Below are 15,097 nucleotides of genomic sequence, written 5' to 3' on the forward strand. Positions count from 1 at the left end.
TGAACAGAAGCTTGAAAAGCACATGTGCATTTTCTCTTTCTCTCTTGGACCTCAGCCATCACCGGAAGAACATGCCGGGCTCACCTGAAACAAGGGTAAGAGAGACAAATGGAGAGCAGAGTTGTCCCATCCGAGACCTTGTCTTCTAGACAAGACAACCATGAGCAGCCCACTGGCTGCCCACAGAAGAATGAGAGAGCCCAGCTGAGATCACTCCAGCCCCGTTCTGGATCTGGAGACCATGAGAAATAATCAGTCATTTTTGATTTAAGCCACTATGTATTGGATGGTTTGCTGTACATCAGTGACGAACTGATATGAGACTTGAGCATCTCTAGCTTCAGTTTAGGGATGTTAGCCTTCAAGATCTTTTGGAAGAGCACCAGGCAGCTATTGATACTACTGCTACAGGTCAATGTCTCTGCCTTTGCATCATGTGGAAGGTGGAAAAGGAGCTCAACCATTTCAACATAGACCAGGGCTGGGGTAGAACTGAGAGTATGGTGTTTCACATCTAGTTTCCCAGGCCTTGATGGGGCCCTTCCTTCCTTCCTTCCTTCCTTCCTTCCTTCCTTCCTTCCTTCCTTCCTTCCTTCCTTCCTCCCTCCCTCCCTCCCTCCCTCCCTCCCTCCCTCCCTCCCTCCCTCCCTCCCTCCCTCCCTCTCTCTCTCTCTCTCTCTCTCTTTCTTTCTTTCTTTCTTTCTTTCTTTCTTTCTTTCTTTCTTTCTTTCTTTCTTTCTTTCTTTCTTTCTTTCTCTTTTTTTTTGATGTAGTCTCACTCTGTCACCCAGACTGAAGTACAGTGCTGTGACCTTGGCTCACTGCAACCTCCGCCTCCCCTGTTAAAGCAATTCTCCTGCCTCAGCCCCTGAGCAGCTGGGACTACAGGTGAGCCCCATGACGCCCAGCTTATTTTTGTATTTTTGGTAGAGACGGGGTCAGGCTGGTCTTGAACTCCTGGCTTCAAGTGATCCACTTGCCTTGGTGCCTCCCAAAGTCCTGGGATTACAGGTGTGAACCACCACGCCCTGCTAGTGCTGATTCTTTTAATTGAGCTTTAGCTTGATTAGAACACAACAAGTTATTTTTTAAAATTCCACTGATAATGGTAGTTATTTTATTTATTTTGCACTGAAAGAAAAATCTCAGGCAGGAAAAAGGAGGGGTGGAGGTGGAAAAAAGGGATGGAAATAGTTTCTCATGTTCCAGCCTCAGAACATGAAGGGAAATTCACAAGGGGCACAATACATCAATAACTACAGTATATTTCTCTAGAAAAGCTGCTGGCCCCAAGGCATAATAAAAGTTACACTTAAGAAGACCATAAACCTTTTAAAAGTCGCATTTTGAATCAAAATAATTTTCTTATAAAATATTAATTCTCAAAATGAGTTGTGAAATATGAACACAAAATGGCTTAGGCTATTTTTATTTCTGGCAATAAAGCTAAAAATTCTTAGAGAAAATGACAGCTACTAGAATGTAATTCTCAGAGTCAATGAGTGAAAATGTGAGTCTGAAATTCACTGAGATTTGATTGATTCGTGGAGTGCACAGTTAGTGAGCAGCAGCAGGCTCTGTGCTAGGCACTGTAGGGCTCACCCATCCAGGCTGTCAGAGAAACCTCAAAATACAGCTGGAGCTCAAAATAAAATTTCAAGGAAACTCATCACTGTTTGGTTGCTCTGAATTTATTTTCTGGAAACTGAATTTTAAAAATGAAAAGGTAGATATGAACTAAAGACACAAACTAGAGGTAATTATTTAAAAACAGAAAAAAACCAAACTCACTTAATAAAGAACAGCTTTCAGTAGAACTGAAAATTCTTTAATTAACTGAAAATTACCTTATGAAAATTTATGCAAATATGATACTTTTCAGTTAATGCCAAAAGGATCAGTTCCCTGGCTTATGAATTTTACTATTGAGGTTTTGGGTACAACAAATATTCATATTTTGATGCAGTCCTGTAACAGTATGGGTCCCTGAAGTCAGACTCTCTGGGCTCAAATCTTAACTTTACCATTTATAAAATCTCTTAACTGCTCTGGGCATCAATTTCCTAATATGTTAAATAGAGATATTAATATCACCTGCTTGATATCTTTGCAATGTGCATTAAATGAGATGATATATGTAAGTGTTCATTCTATGTCAACTATTAATAAGTATACATTAGCCGCAACCAAGAACAAGGCCTTTGTCTGACATTTTCCAAATCCATTCTCTGACCCATCCCTAGTGTTGATTCCAGTTCCATCCATGTTAATGCCTTCCTCTTCTTTTCCCCAGTAGTATATCAATTTCAGGTATTACTATGAGAATCCCAACAGGTACGCTTCCCTCCCTAGAATACGTGAAATTGAACACTAGTCCTTCCGGGTTTGGCTGACTACACCTAAATCAGCTTCTTGGAGTGGGAGACTAGAGGAAATGGGGACCAATGGTCTCAAGACTGTTCAGAGAACCTGTTCCCAGGCTGCTGCTGAACCCCATAATGCCACTCTCCTGTCCTCCCAAACCCTGACCATCTTTTCCTGCCTCAACTTCCCTGCTTATCTGCCTCAACCTAGAAATCCCCCTGGTTGTTGGATCTGCGAAATCCCTGCCCAGGGATGGGCCCTATTGATGACAGTCTCTAAAGCTATTTAAAGTATTTGGTTACACCTTTGTTGGATTTCCATGTGCTGTATTTGAAAGTAACCGAACTTTAATTCTTTACAAATTCGTTCATTCATATTTTTTCTATGTTGAAATAATCTACTTGCTTATGGCCCCAAATTTCTGGGGATTTTTCACCCAACCCTAGGAAATCCTGTGCACCTGGTAGACTCTGAGGCCAAAATGTACCTGAGTAAACTGAATGTACATCCTTGTTCTCCTCCTAACACCTTTTCAAATCTATTTAAGTGCAATTCCAGTCCAGAGCCTCTGGCAACTCCCTGTCAGACTTGCTGAGCTGACCTCCTGATTGACTGTCAATAGATCAATCCTCATCTTGCCTTATTTAACATATATGCTCTCTTGAGCTCCTGTTACACAAGCAACATAAAGTCTGGGGGGTTACCAGGGGTAAGAAGTAATTTAGAGTTGTAAGATGAGGTACAATTTGGAAAGGCCTGACTTCAGCTGACCCAGCCTCCGGCGATAATTCCACGTCGCCATCCACACTGACTGTCATCAATCTTTCCTCTTCCAATTAGCCCCCTTCCCTGAAGAACAGTGACTCACCCACAGTTACATGGCATCCAGTACCAAAGCTAATTAGAAGTTAGGTCTCCAAGCAGTTCCTTCCTTTCCTTACCAAAAATTCCTCGTGTTTTCAGAAACTGGAGTTTAAAACAAAGCAAAACAAAAAATGCTGTGATAGAGAATAATGACGCCCCTTTGTGAAATGGAATCTGTATTTGCATGCCAGCATGTTTGTTTGGGATTAATAAAAGAACAAAGGAAGACTGAGGCAGGCTGTAATATTATTTAAATCATCCTAATAACAATAATGGCTAACATTTATTCAGCATGTACAATAAGTCACACATTGTGGCAAGAGCTTTCCATATTTTATTTCATTTTGACCCCCACCACCCTCACAACAACCCTATTATTCATTTAAAAGACCTATAGTAGTGCTGACCATGCACTTGATAAATAAAGAAGAATACAGATGTGACAGGGATAATATTTTCCAAATATTAAGCCAGTGCATTGGAATTTTTCTCCTCTATAGTCCCTGGTAGCCATTTTCTCCCTTATTTTGTCCCTGGGAAAGGGGCAGGATTGTTTGATGTGACATAGGAAAGTCAAGGATAGAAAGAAAGAGGAAGAGGAAATTCTTTTCTCTCCATCCCCGGGGGCTGTGGGAAGAAGAAGGGGATCATACGGGAGAACAAAGTGATAGAAACATGAGGCCTCTGACTGTGCTTCCTCTGGCTGGAGTCCAGGGGGATGTGTGAATGTGTGTTTGTGGTGGGACGAAGGAACACTGTTAGTTGCGGTAAAACTTGAAATCAGAGGAGAACTGGTGAGACATCCTGTTTGGGACTCAGGGTGAAAACTAACTTGCTGAATGAATGACAACCTGAGCAGCCAGGCTGTAAGGCGGAGAGAATGACTGGACCCTGAATGGCATGAAACAGGTCAGCAGTGATGACTGAATAGCTCCCTACTGTTCATGCCTTTGTCTTCCTAAGTAACAGAATCCCAATTTGGGGGTAATCACTGACTCAGTTAAAAGACTACATTTCCCAGTCACCATTGCAGCTGGAGTGGCCATAGAAGTAAGTTACGGACAATGGAATGTAAGCAAAATTTGAGTGGAATTTCTGGGAAGGCCTTTTAAAGGAAGCCAGCCTGGTAGGGAGATCCTTCCCATCCTTATTTCTATTATGTCCTATAAATTTCTATTGCATTATGCCCACAAAACCAGACATAATGGCTGGAGCGACAGCTGCCATCTTGTCCTACGAGTTGATCTTGAGGACAGAAACACGTGCAACAAAGCAAACAAAGAGAAAGCCTGGCTCCATGAGGGCTTCATGGACCCACCACACAAACCCTGGATTATCACCCTGTAGATTTTTTAAAGTAAGAGACTTAAGCCTCATGCTTTAACCCATCACTATTTTATTTTCTTGTTAGGTAGAGCTGAATGTGATCCTAAGAGATAGAGTCTCCTTCGTGTTAGGCTGAAGAGATTGTGGAGCAGGTGGGCACGCGGAGGTAAGTTCACAGTGATTGAGGTGAAGTGAAACTGCAGCTAAGGGCTGAGAGGCTGGCTGCTTAATCTGGGGATTGAATGGGAGCCACAGCAGATTCCAGGAATTCACAGTTCCAGCAAGGGCCCGACTGAGGCCAAGTCCGCAGAGAAGGTTCACCAGGCTCTGATTTAGCCAAGGGAATGGACAACATGAGAGACAGACACCACCATTGAATAGCAGTGGCCACCCTGCACCCAGGTGAAGAAGGGGGATCAGACGAGTCAGTAGACAGCACAAGGGTAAGCTGGGGTGGATCATATTTCCCCAGAAAGCTCCCCAAAGGCCAGCTGTTACCACGAGAAGGAGAAACAGGAGGGAGAGAAATGGTGAAAGATTTGGTGTTAATCTGAGAGAAGCTGAATTAACTAAAGAAACTGCTATAAATGTTGGACTGGGCTTATTCTCACTGGATTGGATTAAATTGGTTTTCTTCCCCTACTATCCAGTTGGCAGTGAAGGGTATGAAAAGGATCAGTTCAGACACAGAAAAAACAAATACTAGATACATTTGTTTTGCAGATCTGAGCATGGTGCCTAAATTGGCTTCACCATGACAAAGGTATTTTTGCCTCCATTTCACAGAAGAGGAAACGGAAACCTGGAGTTCGGTAAATTTAAAGTCACACAGCTATTAATCATGCCCATACTTAGTATTCCTATGTTTAACAACTTTTAGGTATGGGGGCCCAACCTGCTTCAGTCCAAGAGAAGAAGGATTGGGTAGTTTGCACAGCCAGAGTTTACTTGCTTTGTGTGTTCAGTGTTGGGTAGTGGATTGAATTAGAATTCATTTTCAGTGCCTCTCCAAATTCTAAACTCCTTTCTGCTAGATTATGCAGTATTTAGGAACTCAGTGATCTTGATCTTACTCCAAAATATATCAGCATATGGATATAAACCTATCATTCTTGTCCACTGAGATTGTCAACATATACCTGATTTTTAAATGAAAGTCAACAGCCTATAGATCGGCGCCATACATAAAGCAGCAAAACTGAGTCTAATAGATTTAAGGGGTACTGATTTATCAGGGTATAGCTAAAAGGAAGTGAGAATGGCAAATCCTAAAACATTGGCCTTGGGTCCTTGAGCAAGTCCCAGAGCTATGTTTTTCATTTTTCATGCATTTATTCATTCATCAAAATTTTTTTGCCTCCAATAAGACAGGCACAGATTGGGTGGGGAAGAAAATAACTAGGAATAGCTGGGTAGAGGCTGATGTCTCCATGCTCTATTATCTTTTTATCATTTCTGCAACTTTTCCTACCTCAAATATTCCAATTATTCCAGAAAATTATGTTCAAGCCCTCAAAATAGAGAATATCTAAAACACAAAGATCTTGTAAATTAAATGCCTAAGGTAAGAGAAAAGGTGTGAGAAATGAATACGTAACACCACCCAAAGGAGGATTGCTCTCACTTAAATTCTAGACTTCAGTTTTACAAGTTATCAGTAATACCTGTATTTATGATTTATATACTTGATTTGTGTATTTATAATTATGATTTATGTATATTTATCTATAAAATGTTAAATTATTAATAGTATGCCCTTTGACCTAACAATCCCAATCCTAGGAATTCTTTTTTTTTTTTTTTTTTTTTTGGCGATAGAGTCTTGCTCTGTTTCCCAGGCTGGAATGCAGTGGCATGACCTTGGCTCACTGCAACCTCTGCCTCCCAGGTTCAAGTGATTGTCCTGCCTCGGCACCCCGAGTAGCTGTGATTACAGGATTGTGCCACCACATCCGGCTAACTTTTGTACTTTTAGTGGAGATGGGGTTTCATGATTGGTCAGGCTATTGCTGGTCTCAAACTCCTGACCTTGTGATCCATCTGCCTCAGCCTCCCAAAGTGCTGGGATTACAGGAGGAATTCATATTTTATTACTATTATTATTATTATACTTTAAGTTCTGGAGTACATGTGCAGAACGTGTGGTTTGTTACATAGCTATACATGTGCCATGGTGGTTTGCTGCACCCATCAACCTGTCATTTACATTAGGTATTTCTCCTAATGCTATCCCTCCCCTAGCCCCCAACTCCTGACAGGCCCTGATGTGTGATGTTCCCCTCCCTGTGTTCATGTGTTCTCATTGTTCAACTCCCACTTATAAGTGAGAACATGCGGTGTTTGGTTTTCTTTTCCTGTGTTAGTTTGCTGAGGATGATGGTTTCCAGTTTCATCCATGTCCCTGCAAAGGACATGAACTCATCCTTTTTATGGCTACATAGTATTCCATGGTATATATGTGCCACATTTTCTTTATCCAGTCTATCATTGATGGGAATTTGGGTTGGTTCCAAGTCTTTGCTATGGTGAACAGTGCCACAATAAACATATGTGTGCATGTGTCTTTGTAGTAGAATGATCTATAATCCTTTTGGTATACACCCAGTAATGGGTTTGCTGAGTCAAATGTTATTTCTAGTTCTAGATGCTTGAGGAATCGCCATACTGTCTTCCACAATGGTTGAACTAATTTGCACTCCCACCAACAGTGTAAAAGCATCCCTATTTCTCCATATCCTCTCCAACACCTGTTGTTTCCTGACTTTTTAATGATTGCCATTCTAACTGGTGTGAGATAGTATCTCATTGTGGTTTTGATTTGCATTTCTCTGATGACCAGTGATGATGAGCATTTTTTCATGTGTCTGTTGGCTGCATAAATGTCTTCTTTTGAGAAGTGTCTGTTCATATCCTTCATCCACTTTTTGGTGGGGTTGTTTTTTCTTGTAAATTTGTTTAAGTTCTTTGTAGAATCTGGATATTAGCCATATGTCAGATGGATAGATTGCAAAAATTTTCTCCCATTCTGTAGGTTGCCTGTTCACTCTTGTCGATAGTTTCTTTTGCTGTGCAGAAGCTCTTTAGTTTAATTAGATCTCATTTGTCAATTTTGGCTTCTGTTGCCATTGCTTTTGGTGTATTAGTCATGAAGTCTTTGCCCATGTCTATTTCCTGAATTGTATTGTCTATGTTTTCTTCTAGGATTTTTATGGTTTTAGGTCTAACATTTAAGTCTTTAATCCATCTTGAGTTGATTTTTGTATAAGGTGTAAGGAAGGGATCCAGATTCAGCTTTCTGCATATGGCTAGCCAATTTTACCAACACCATTTATTAAATAAGGGAATCCTTTCCCCATTTCTTGTTTTTGTCAGGTTTGTCAAAGATCAGATGGTTGTAGATGTGTGGTGTTATTTCTGAGGCCTCTGTTCTGTTCCATTGGTCTGTATATATGTTTCAGTACCAGTATCATGCTATTTTTGTTACTGTAGCCTTGTCGTATAGTTTGAAGTTAGGTAGTGTGATGCCTCTAGCTTTGTTCTTTTTGTTTGGATTGTCTTACCTATACAGGCTCTTTTTTGGTTCCACATGAAATTTAAAGTAATTTTTTTCCAATTCTGTGAAGAAAGTCAATGGTTGCTTGATAGGGATAGCATTGAATCTATAAATTACTTTGGGCAGTATGGCCATTTTCACGATATTGATTCTTCCTATCCATGAGCATGGAGTGTTTTTGCATTTGTTTGTGTCCTCTCTTATTTCCTTGAGCAGTGGCTTGTAGTTCTCTTTAAAGAGGTCCTTCACATTGTTGTATTCCTAGGTATTTTATTCTCTTTGTAGCAATTGTGAATAGGAGTTCACTCATGATTTGGCTGTCTGTCTGTTATTGGTGTATAGGAATTCTTGTGATTTTTGCACATTGATTTTGTATCCTGACAGTTTGCGGAAGTTGCTTATCAGCTTAAGGAGATTTTGGGCTGAGATGATGGGGTTTTCTAAATATATAATTATGTCATCTGCAAACAGAGACAATTTGACTTCCTCTTTCCCTAATTGAATACCTTTTACTTCTTTCTCTTGCCTAATTGCCCTGGCCAGAACTTCCAATACTATGTGGAATAGGAATGGTGAAAGAGGGCATCCTTGTCTTGTGCTAGTTTTCAAAGGGAACACTTCCAGTTTTTGCCTATTCAGTATGATATTGGTTGTGGGTTTGTCATAAATAGCTCTTATTATTTTGAGATATGTTCCATCAACACCTAGTTTATTGAGAGGTTTTAGCATGAAGGGCTGTTGAATTTGTTGAAGGCCTTTTCTGCATCTATTGAGATAATCGTGGTTTTTGTCATTGGTTTTGTTTATGTGATGGGTTACATTTATTGATTTGCATATGTTGAACCAACCTTGCATCTCAGGGATGAAGCCGACTTGATCCTGGTGGATAAGCTTTCTAATGTGCTGCCGGATTTGGTTTGCCAGTATTTTATTGAGGATTTTCGCATCAGTGTTCATCAGGGATATTGGCCTGAAATTTTCTTTTATTGTTGTGTATCTGCCAGGTTTTGGTATTAGGATGATGCTGGCCTCATAAAATGAGTTAGGGAGGATTCCCTTTTTTTCCATTGTTTGGAATAATTTCAGAAGGAATGGGACCAGCTCCTCTTTGTACCTCTGGTAGAATTCAGCTGTAAATTCATCTGGTCCTGGACTTTTTTTTTGGTTGGTAGGCTATTAATTACTGCCTCAATTTCAGATCTTGTTATTGGTCTATTCAGGGATTTGATTTCTTCCTAGTTTAGTCTTGGGAGGACATATGTGTCCAGGAGTATATCCATTTCTTCTAGATTTTCTAGTTTATTTGCATAGAGGTGTTTATAGTATTCTCTGATGGTAGTTTGTATTTCTGTAGGATTGGTGGTGATATCTGCTTTATCATTTTTTATTGCATCTGTTTGATTCTTCTCTCTTTTCTTCTTTATTAGTCTTGCTAGTGGTCTCTTTTGTTGATCTTTTCAAGAAAACAACTCCTGGAATCATTGAGTTTTTGGAGGGTTTTTCATGTCCCTGTCTCCTTCAGTTCTGCTCTGATCTCAGTTATTTCTTGTCTTCCACTAGCTTTTGAATTTGTTTGCTCTTGCTTCTCTAGTTCTTTTAATGTGATGTTAGGATGTTGATTTTCGATCTTTCCTGCTTTCTCTTGTGGGCATTTAGTGCTGTAAATTTCCCTTTACACACTGCTTTAAATGTGTCCCAGAGATTCTGGTACATGTGTCTTTGTTTCTCATTGTTTCCAAAGAACATCTTTATTTCTGCCTTAATTTTGTTATTTACCCAGTAGTCATTCAGGAGCAGGTTGTTCAGTTTTCATGTAGTTGTGAGGTTTTGGGTGAGTTTCTTAATCCTGAGTTCTAATTTGATTGCCCTGTGATCTGAGAGACTGTTTGTTGTGATTTCCATTATTTTGCATTTACTGAGGAGTGTTTTACTTCCAATTATGGGGTCAATTTCAGAATAAGTGTGATGTAGTGCTGAGAAGAATGTATATTCTGTTGATTTGGGGTGGAGAGTTCTGTGGATGTCTGTTAGGTCCACTTGGTCTAGAGCTGAGTTCAAGTCCTAGATATCCTTGTTAATTATGTCTCTCGTTGATGTGTCTAATATTGACAGTGAGGTGTTAAATCTCCCACTATTATTGCGTGGGAGTCTAAGTCTCTTTGTAGGTCTCTAAGAACTTGCTGTATGAATCTGGGCACTCCTGTATTGGGTGCATATATATTTAAGATACTTAGATACCTAGCCCTTCTTGTTGCATTGATCCCTTTACCATTATGTAATGGCCTTCTTTGTCTCTTTTGATCTTTGTTGGTCTAAAGTCTGTTTTATCAAAGACTAGGATTGCAGCCCCTGCTTTTTTTTTTTTCTTTCCATTTGCTTGGTAAATCTTCCTTCATCCTTTTATTTCGAGCCTATGTGTGTCTTTGCACGTGAGATGGGTCCCCTGAATACAGCACACCCATGGGTCTTGACTCTTTATCCAATTTGCCAGTCTGTGTCCTTTAACTGGGGTATTTAGCCCACTTACATTTAAGGTTAATATTGTTATGTGTGAATCTGATCCTGTCATTATGATACTAGCTGGTTATTTTGCCCATTATTTGATGCAGTTTCTTATAGTATCAAGGGTCTTTACAATTTGGTATGCTTTTGCAGTGGCTGGTACCAGTTGTTCCTTCCCCTGTTTAGTGCTTCCTTCAGGAGCTCTTGTAAGTCTGGCCTGGTGGTGACAAAATCTCTCAGCATTTGCTTGTCTGTAAAGGATTTTATTTCTCCTTTGTTTATGAAGTTTAGTTTGGCTGGATATGAAATTCTGGGTTGAAAATTCTTTTCCTTAAGAATGTTGAATATTGGCCCCCACTCTCTTTTGGCTTCTAGGGTTTCTGCTGAGAGATCCACTGTTTGTCTGATGGGCTTCCCTTTGTGGGTAACCCGACCTTTCTCTCTGGCTGCCCTTAACATTTTTTCCTTCATTTCAACCTTGATGAATCTGACAATTACGTGTCTTGGGGTTGTTCTTCTTGAGGAATATGTTTGTGGTGTTCCCTGTATTTCCTGAATTTGAATGTTGGCCTGCCTTGCTAGGTTGGGGAAGTTCTCCTGGATAATATAGTGAACAGTGTTTTCCAGCTTGGTTCCATTCTCCCCGTCACTTTCAGGTACACCAATCAAACATAGATTTGGTCTTTTCACATAGACCTATATTTCCTGGAGGCTTTGTTCATTTCTTTTCACTCTTTGTTCTCTAATCTTGTCTTCTCACTTTATTTCATTTAATTGATCTTTAATCTCTGATACCCTTTCTTCTGCTTGATCGATTTGGCTACTGATACTTGTGTATGCTTCACGAAGTTCTTGTGCTGTGTTTTTCAGCTCTATCAGTTCATTTATGTTCTTCTCTAACCTGGTAATTCTGGTTAGCAATTCCTCTAACCTTTTTTCAGGTTCTCAGCTTCTTTGCATTGGGTTAGAACATGCTCCTTTAGCTGGGAGGAGTTCGTTATTATCCACCTTGTGAAGCCGACTTCTGTCAATTTGTCAAACTCATTCTCCATCCAGTTTTGTTCCCTTGCTGGCAAGGAGTTGTGATCCTTTGGAGGAGGAGAGGCATTCTAGTTTTTGGAATTTTCAGCCATTTGCGCTGGTTTCTCCCCATCTTCTTGGATTTATCTGCCTTGGTCTTTGATGTTGGTGACCTTCAGATGGTGTCTCTGAGTGGGTGTTCTTTTTGATGATGTTGATACTATTCCTTTCTGTTTATTAGTTTTTCTTGTAACAGTCAGGCCCCTCTGCCACAGGTCTGCTGGAGTTTGCTGGAGATCCACTCCAGCCCCTGTTTGCCTGGGTATCACCAGTGGTGGCTGCAGAACAGGAAAGATTGCTGCCTTTTCCTTCCTCTGGAAGCTTTGTCCCAGAAGGGTACCTGCCAGATGCCAGCGAGAGCTCTCCTGTATGAGGTGTCTGTTGGCCCCTATTGGGAGGCGTCTCCCAGTCAGGATATACGGGAGTCAGGGACCTACTTGAGGAGGCAGCCTGTCCCTTATCAGAGCTCAAATGCTGTGCTGGAAGGTCCACTGCTCTCTTCAGAGCTGTCAGGCAGGGTCGTTTAAGTCTGCTGAAGCTGCGCCCGCAGCTGCCCCTTCCCCCAGGTGCTCCGTCCCAGGGAGATGGGAATTTTATCTATAAGTCCCTTACTGCGGCTGCTGCCTTTTTTTCAGAGATGCCCTGCCCGGAGAGGAGGAATTTAGAGAGAAAGTCTGCCTTGCTGAGCTGCGGTGGGCTCCGCCCAGTTTGAACTTCCCTGTGGCTTTGTTTACATTGTGAGGGTAAAACCACCTACTCAAGCCTCAGCAATGGCGGACGCCCCTCCCCCGACCAAGCTGGAGCATCCCAGGTCAACCTCAGACTGCTGTGCTAGCAGTGAGAATTTCAAGCCAGTGGATCTTAGCTTGGTGGGCTCTGTGGGGTGGGACCCACTGAGCCAGACACCAGAGGGAATCTCCTGGTCTGCTGGGAATACTGTGGGAAAAGCACAGTATCAGTAAGACTGAAGTAGAACTAGAGATCGACTTTTACAGATCTTACGTGGAACTATTTTCTCACTTTGTTAAGTGAGAAAATTCAAGGGTCTTCCGTATGTCAATATGATGCTATTATTTGATAATAGCCCATGAGGAGAGAAAATTTATAAAGGAAACAAAGAAAAGAAAGAAATGTTTATTTCTTGTTATTAAAAAGCACTTGCCAGATGAAAAACCCTGAATTTGTGCTGTATGCCCTGAATGTGAGTCTAAAAGGCAAATTGGTTCCTTATATTAATATAGATCTCTACAGTCAGCTAAATGTTTTAATGCTTTTGATGTGACTGAGATAAGCAGGGGCATAAATCAGGAGTCAGACTGCCTGTGGGTTCCCGCCAGATACTGTCCTTGCTTTTTCTCTGGGTGAAGCAGGAAGGAGTGTTAGGAAAGCAGAAGAGAGTTCACAAGAATCTGGTGGAAACGAAGCAGGGAAGGGCAGTAGAAAGCATGAGACAAGGGCGCTACACACCTTTGTCTCTCCATCTGATCTCTGGTCTCTCTATCTGATCTTCTCTTAACAGGAACACCTCCCAGTCTGGAGATGCTGCCCCATGGCCCATATTTGGAGCTGATGTGCTGAAGGATAGAGAGGAAGAGAAAGCTGTAGTTCCTCACCAGAGCCAAGCAGCCCGTCTGAGAGGGCGAGTCAATCAGGCATCCCCACAGCCTGTCCCACCAACTTTATGTGCCTGGCATTTAGGATTCATTAATCATTCAGTGGGACAGATTCATCGTGGCCAAACAGCTCTGTGTCACCATTTCCCTTGTGAATAGAATGTGAACATAATTAAATATTTGCAAAAGGTGGGCGACAGATGGGCCGTTTAGAATAGCCTCATTTACGGTCATTAAATCGGACTTTTTGAGACAGAGCACCTGGAATGGTGACGGTCTCCTTCCGGGAAGGAATTGTAAACCCCACACTATCTGGTGTCCGGTTCCACGAGCTTTCCCAGAATCCCAAGCGACTTTCCTACAGTCCCCCGCCCAGGTCCCCAGGTCTCCCCTCCCTAACCCAGATGCCACTATGGATCCTGCTTTCTTTCTCTCCCTGTCTCAGTACACGGGGACTCATCCAATACCGCTCAGGTCCTTCACTGCAGAGGAGCAGTTTTCAGCTCTTAGAGAGCAGACAGTGGGGGGATATGGGCCCTTACCTCTGGTGGCATGATGCATAGTCACCTCTGCTTTAGCTTCGCCCGTTCCTGAATCTTCTTCCTTTCCTAAGTGTGCTTGGGAGTGAGGTACTAAACTACAAATATTGGTATACAGCTCATTTGTGGAAGTAATAAACAGCTCTCATGAGAAGGCTGATATGCATTAGGCTCTGCAGGCATGGAGATGTCCCAGAGTCCTGGAATCTGCATGTCTGAACTGCAAGGGCTGATGGAGGCCTAACTCCTCCTTTGGCATGTTTGGGTCCCAAGTTCAAGGGCTGTGAAGTGCTGTCTAAGGATGCACAGCTGGTCCTCAACACAGCTGCTCTGGAAGCCAGTTTGTTCAATTTCAGAGGTGTGCTTAGACACAGTGATTTGATATGTGGGTGGAGTGGGAGGAGGTTAATTTTCCAAGGAAAAGGGGAGGGTCTACTTTGTGGTTTCTTTTATTCTATGGTAACATTAGAGCCCTACAGGAGTCAGGCCCAAGGACATTAAATTCCTGCGTTAAACTCTGAAGGCTCATGCATTCCTTCACACTCTCATCCTAAGGTGCCCAGTCTCCTCTAGAGCTTCAGCCACAGATGCTCCCGTGCCACCCTCCCTACTTCCCTCACGCATCCAGTCATCCCTCCTGAAGGCCCAGGGCCTCTTTCTCTTCGAAGTCCTCCCAGCAGCCCCCCCAGCTTCCACCACTCCTGAGGAGCTTTTTTTTTTTTTTTTTTTTTGATGGAATCCTGCTCTGTTGCCCAGGCTAGAGTGCAGTGGGGCAATCTTGGCTCACCGCAACCTCCGCCTCCTGGGATCAAGCGATTCTCCTGCCTCAGCCTCCCAGGTAGCTGGGATTACAGGCGTGTGCCACCACACTGAGCTAATTTTTGTATTTTTAGTCGAGACAGGGTTTCGCCATGTTGGCCAGGCTGGTCTCGAACTCCTGACCTCAGGTGATCCGTTCACCTTGGCCTCCCAAAGTGCTGGGATTACAGGCATGAGCCACTGAGGAGGTTTTTATACTCTGATGGAAGTGTTGGTAGATTCCGCATGTCTATCCTCTCCTGAACCTGCTTTGAGGAACTTGCGAGCCATATTTGAAAAGGACAATGAAGGCTGGTGAGGCACAAGTACCACGAGCTTCATAGGGGCCTCATGGGGCCTAGAATCCCTGCAAATTTGACCTCCTGCTCCATGGCACATGCTTTTCCTCAGGCTCCAGCAGAGGAAAAGTCATGTGGGTCAGACCCTGCAGCAGGTGG

The 15,097-nt window shown here is 42.3% G+C and overlaps 1 long non-coding RNA gene across 1 annotated transcript; it reads left to right on the top strand.

Annotated features, from left to right (window-relative positions):
* Positions 1-4,637: 4,637 nt before the first annotated feature.
* Positions 4,638-13,497, top strand: LOC135971107 (uncharacterized). Its single transcript, XR_010587189.1, has 2 exons — positions 4,638-4,720; positions 13,209-13,497. It is a non-coding gene; the product is annotated as an uncharacterized lncRNA (long non-coding RNA).
* The last annotated feature ends 1,600 nt before the right edge of the window (positions 13,498-15,097 follow it).

Source organism: Macaca fascicularis, chromosome 6 (assembly GCF_037993035.2).
Source record: "Macaca fascicularis isolate 582-1 chromosome 6, T2T-MFA8v1.1".
Classification (NCBI taxonomy): domain Eukaryota; kingdom Metazoa; phylum Chordata; class Mammalia; order Primates; family Cercopithecidae; genus Macaca; species Macaca fascicularis.